The sequence below is a fragment of the Ranitomeya variabilis genome, chromosome 2 (genome assembly GCF_051348905.1).
Source record: "Ranitomeya variabilis isolate aRanVar5 chromosome 2, aRanVar5.hap1, whole genome shotgun sequence".
In the NCBI taxonomy this organism is placed as follows: Eukaryota; Metazoa; Chordata; class Amphibia; order Anura; family Dendrobatidae; genus Ranitomeya; species Ranitomeya variabilis.
In genome coordinates this window covers 464,491,505-464,497,464 of record NC_135233.1, presented here as the reverse complement: position 1 = coordinate 464,497,464, position 5,960 = coordinate 464,491,505, and the positions used below count along the sequence as shown (strand labels likewise).

At 46.6% G+C, this 5,960-nt stretch overlaps 1 long non-coding RNA gene across 2 annotated transcripts in view; it reads right to left on the bottom strand.

The window, feature by feature from the left end:
* The window catches only part of LOC143806732 (uncharacterized), a 22,639-nt gene extending 17,825 nt beyond the window's left edge, over positions 1-4,814 (bottom strand). The window contains exon 1 of one of the 2 annotated variants that reach the window (XR_013221554.1): positions 4,455-4,814. This is a non-coding gene — a long non-coding RNA (uncharacterized LOC143806732). Of the gene's footprint in view, positions 1-4,396 lie in introns of both variants that reach the window. The other variant, XR_013221553.1, reaches the window with a different exon arrangement.
* Between the last annotated feature and the right edge of the window lie 1,146 nt (positions 4,815-5,960).

The following is a 5,960-nucleotide window of genomic DNA, read 5'->3' as shown; positions in this document are numbered from 1 at the left end:
AGCTGCGGCAAGGAAAACTAAATCTCTGATCAGACATAAATACTTGGAGACCACCCGAGTGTGCTCGGGAAAACCCAAGTAACGAGTATACTCACTCATCACTAGTTGCAAACCCTTCAAGTCACAGGGCTGAACCCAATCACTAATAGCCTGCACCTTCTTGGGATCCATGTGAAACCCCTCATTGGAAACAATCAAACCCAAAAATGATAACTCCTGTACAAAAAATTAACATTTCAAATTTTGAAAAAAGTAGTTTTTCCCTGAGTCTATGAAGGACAGTACGCGAATAGTGAAAATGGGTTTCACTGTCAGGGGAGTAAACCAAGATGTCGTCAAGGTAAATAATCGCAAAGTGACCGATCAGATCAGCAAACACAATATTAATAAAATTTTGAAAAATGGCCAGGGGTGTTTGTTAGCCCGAAGGACGTAAAAAGATTCTCAAAAAGAACTTCTCACGTGAGAAACGCCGTCTTCCACTCGTCTCCCTCTCAAACACTTATCCAATTATAGGCTCCCCACAAATCCAACTTTGAAAATCATTTGGCCCCAGACAACTGGTTACACAAGTCAGGAATGAGAGGAAGTGGGTAAGTGTTTCTCACAGTGATTTTGTTGAGTTCCCGAAAGTCGAGGCAAGGACTCAAACCACCATCTTTTTTCTTTACAAAGAAAAAGCCAGCTGCCATAGGAGAAACATAAGGGCGGATATGCCCCTTACGAAGACTCTCGGCAATATACTCCTTCATGGCCAGCCGCTCAGGACAAGACAGATTAAATTGATGGCACAATTAAAAGATGGATGTGGCAGTAGAACCTCAGCCTCGCTTTTAGAGAACACGTCTTCAAAGACCTTCAGATACTCCGGAATAGCTTCCAGACCGACAGACAACACAGATACACACTTCAAGGACTTAGATAAGGACCATTGAACAATTTCCTCAGTAACCCAGTTAATAACAGGGTTTTGATGCTGTAACCAAGGCATTCCCGACACCAACCCACTATATTTGCCCACTTTGATGCTAATTCTGGTGCCCAGAACCCATTTGGGCTAGGCTGGAGGGACCTGGGTTTGATGCAGGGCATCGCTATTTGTGTATTTTTTAAGTGTCAGATCAGTGGCCCAAAGCCATTTAACCCCTTAAAAACAGCAGGTCCCTATTCAAATCTGTTAAAATTGGCTGTTTGCCCAGTTTGATGACAGTTCTGATGCCCAGAACTAATTAGGGCCAGGCTGAAGAGACCTGGTTTTATTGTGGGGCTCCCTGTTCTATATGTATGCACTCTGGTATCAGTGGCACAAAGGAATTTAACCCCTTAAAAACACCACTTACTTATTCAAATCTGTGAAAATGGGCTGTTTGCCCACTTTGATGCCAGTTCTGGTGCCCAGAACCCATTTGGGCCAGGCTGGAGAGACCTGGGTTTGATGCAGGGCATCACTGTCTGTGTATTTTAAGTGTCGTATTAGTGGCCCAGAGGCATTTAACCCCTTAAAAACATCAGTTACTTATTCAAATCTGTGAAAATGGGCTGTTTGCCCACTTTGATGCCAGTTCTGGTGCCCAGAAGCCATTTGGGCCAGGCTGGAGAGACCTGGGTTTGATGCAGGGCATCACTGTCTGTGTATTTTAAGTGTCGTATTAGTGGCCCAAAGGCATTTAACCCCTTAAAAACATCAGTTACTTATTCAAATCTGTGAAAATGGGCTGTTTGCCCCCTTTGATGCCAGTTCTGGTGCCCAGAACCCATTTGGGCCAGGCTGGAGAGACCTGGGTTTGATGCAGGGCATCACTGTCTGTGTATTTTAAGTGTCGTATTAGTGGCCCAAAGGCATTTAACCCCTTAAAAACATCAGTTACTTATTCAAATCTGTGAAAATGGGCTGTTTGCCCACTTTGATGCCAGTTCTGGTGCCCAGAACCCATTTGGGCCAGGCTGGAGAGACCTGGGTTTGATGCAGGGCATCACTGTCTGTGTATTTTAAGTGTCGTATTAGTGACCCAAAGGCATTTAACCCCTTAAAAAACATCAGTTACTTATTCAAATCTGTGAAAATGGGCTGTTTGCCCACTTTGATGCCAGTTCTGGTGCCCAGAACCCATTTGGCCAAGGCTGGAGAGACCTGTGTTTGATGCAGGGCATCACTTTCTGTGTATTTTAAGTGTCAGATCAGTGGCCCAAAGGTAATTAACCCCTTAAAAACATCAGTTACTTATTCAAATCTGTGAAAATGGGCTGTTTGTCCACTTTGATGCCAGTTCTGGTGCCCAGAACCCATTTGTGCCAGGCTGCAGTGACATGGATTTCATGTGGGGTACCAGTAGGTATGTAAATCAGGTGTTAGATTAGTGGCACAAAGGCATTTAACCCCTTAAAAATAGCTGTTACTTATTCAAATCTGTGAAAATGGGTGATTTGCCCAGTTTGATGCCAGTTCTGATGCCCAGAACCCATTTGTGCAAGGCTGGAGTGACATGGATTTCATGTGGGGCATCAGTAGGTATGTAAATCAGGTGTTAAATCAGTGGCACAAAGGCATTTAACCCCTTAAAAATAGCTGTTACTTATTCAAATATGTGAAAATGTACGATTTGCCCAATTTGATGCCAGTTCTGATGCCCAGAACCCATTTGTGCCAGGCTGCAGTGACATGGATTTCATGTGGGGCATCAGTAGGTATGTAAATCAGGTGTTAAATCAGTGGCACAAAGGCATTTAACCCCTTAAAAATAGCTGTTACTTATTCAAATATGTGAAAATGTACGATTTGCCCACTTTGATGCCAGTTCTGATGCCCAGAACCCATTTGTGCCAGGCTGCAGTGACATGGATTTCATGTGGGGCATCATTAAATATGTAAATCAGGTGTTAAATCAGTGGCACAAAGGCATTTAACCCCTTAAAAATAGCTGTTACTTATTCAAATCTGTGAAAATGTGCAATTTGCCCCCTTTGATGCCAGTTCTGATGCCCAGAACCCATTTGTGCCAGGCTGGAGTGACATGGATTTCATGTGGGGCATCAGTAGGTATGTAAATCAGGTGTTAAATCAGTGGCACAAAGGCATTTAACCCCTTAAAAATAGCTGTTACTTATTCAAATATGTGAAAATGTACGATTTGCCCACTTTGATGCCAGTTCTGATGCCCAGAACCCATTTGTGCCAGGCTGGAGTGACATGGATTTCATGTGGGGCATCAGTAGGTATGTAAATCAGGTGTTAAATCAGTGGCACAAAGGCATTTAACCCCTTAAAAATAGCTGTTACTTATTCAAATATGTGAAAATGTACGATTTGCCCACTTTGATGCCAGTTCTGATGCCCAGAACCCATTTGTGCCAGGCTGCAGTGACATGGATTTCATGTGGGGCATCATTAAATATGTAAATCAGGTGTTAAATCAGTGGCACAAAGGCATTTAACCCCTTAAAAATAGCTGTTACTTATTCAAATCTGTGAAAATGTGCAATTTGCCCCCTTTGATGCCAGTTCTGATGCCCAGAACCCATTTGTGCCAGGCTGCAGTGACATGGATTTCATGTGGGGCATCAGTAGGTATGTAAATCAGGTGTTATATCAGTGGCACACAGGCATTTAACCCCTCAAAAATAGCTGTTACTTATTCAAATCTATGAAAATTGGTGATTTGAGTACTTTGATGCCAGTTTTGATGCCCAGAACCCATTTGTGCCAGGCTGCAGTGACATGGATTTCATGTGGGGTACCAGTAGGTATGTAAATCAGGTGTTAGATTAGTGGCACAAAGGCATTTAACCCCTTAAAAATAGCTGTTACTTATTCAAATCTGTGAAAATGGGCGATTTGACCACTTTGATGCCAGTTTTGATGCCCAGAACCCATTTGTGCCAGGCTGGAGTGACATGGATTTCATGTGGGGCATCAGTAGGTATGTTAATCAGGTGTTAGATTAGTGGCACAAAGGCATTTAACCCCTTTAATACCATACCTCAGTGCCCACTTTGATGCCCATTTTTGTGCCAGCCTTCTAATATTTTTATCTGTTTTTAAGTGTATTCACAAGAGGGCACATGACCGCATAATATTATATACTTAGAATGGTTTATTTTTATTGAAAAACCTGAAAAAAACAGAAAATAAAAAATAGCCGAATAAGAAACTGTTGAATAAGAAACCAACTTCAGCATCGTCACAAATGCACCCTATATACCAGTGTTACCCCCACTCTGCATCCCACAAATGTATCCTATATACCCCCACACCGCTACCCTCATGCATCCCACCATTCCCCAGTACCCCCAAGCTCATTCTCTACATCACCAGTGCACCTCCTACACTGTTACCATGCAACCCACAAATGCATGTACCCACACTGCTGGCACACACCCTACAACCCCATGTTCCTACCTATCAGCTCAGTCCCGCCATACTCCATAGCCTCTGCACAGACTTTCCTGACACTTACCGCCTCCTCCTCCTCGGCTCCTTTGCAGACTGAACGCCTCCCGCGCCCGCAGTCACGTGACCTCCTGGGGCGGCAGGTCCTTGCCTTTAGCCTCTAAAGTTAAACACTCAAATTTGGCAGAAGAGGAATCTCGCCGACTGCAAGGACCTGCTTACGTCACACGGTCACGTGATAGTCTCAAGTCCTGGTGAAAAGTAACATAGGGCGGGAAAGGCTGAAGTGGCTGCTGTAGGGGAGTTGGGGGGAGGTCTGAGCACAGGAGGCACACGGGGATTATTGGGATGAAGGGTAGTAGGGTGGGGGGCACTGGTGATACGTAAGATGCGTGTGTGGGGGAGGATGCGCTGAAATGGGGGAGGGGCACACGCTATGCATGGAGAACCTCTAATGCTTGTGGGCGCTTGGGAGCACAGGATATGCATGGGGAACCTCTGATGCTTGAGGGGGCACAGGATATGCATGGGGATGGGGAACCCCTGATGCTTGTGTGTGTGTGGAGTTGAAGGATATGCATGGGGAACCTCTGATCCTTGTGTGTGGAGGGGAAGGATATGCATGGGGAACTCTGATGGTTTAAGGGGTACAGGATATGCACGGGGAACCTCTGATGGTTGTGGGGGGCAGAGGATATGGACGGGGGAACCTCTGATGCTTTTGGGGGGCACAGGATATGCACAGGGAACCTCTGATGCTTGCGGGGGGCACAGGATATGGACAGGGGAACCTCTGATGCTTTTGGGGGGCATAGGATATGCACGGGGAACCTGATGCTTGCGGGGGGCACAGGTTATGCTTGGGGAACCTCTGATGCTTGCGGGGGGCAGAGGATATGCACGGTGATCCTGATGCTTACGGGGGGCACAGGATATGCACGGGGAACCTCTGATGCTTGCGGTGGGCACAGGATATGCACGGGGAACCTTTGATGCTTGCGGAGGCACAGGATATGCATGACGATTCTCTGATTCTTGCGGGGGACACAGGATATGCACGGGGAACCTCTGATGCTTGTGGGGGCACAGGATATGAATGGGAAACCTCTGATGCTTGTGGGGGGCACAAGATATGAATGGGAAACCTCTGATGCTTGTGGCGGGCACAAGATATGAATGGGAAACCTCTGATGCTTGTGGGCGCTTGGGGGCACAGGATATGCATGGGAAACCTCTGATGCTTGTGGGGGGGGGCACAGGATATACACGGGGAACCTGACGCTTGCGGGGGCACAGGTTATGCACGGGGAGCCTCTGATGGGGGGGGGGGGCAGAGGATATGCACGGTGATCCTGATGCTTGTGGAGGGCACAGAATATGCACGGGGAACCTCATGCTTACGGGGGCACAGGTTATGCACGGGGAACCTCTGTTGCTTGGGGCACAGGATATGCATGGGAAATCTCTGATGTTTGTGGGGGGCACAGGATATGCACGGGGCACCTCTGATGCTTGCGGGGTCACAGGATGTGCATGGGGAACCTCTGTTGCTTGTGGGGAGCACAGGATATGC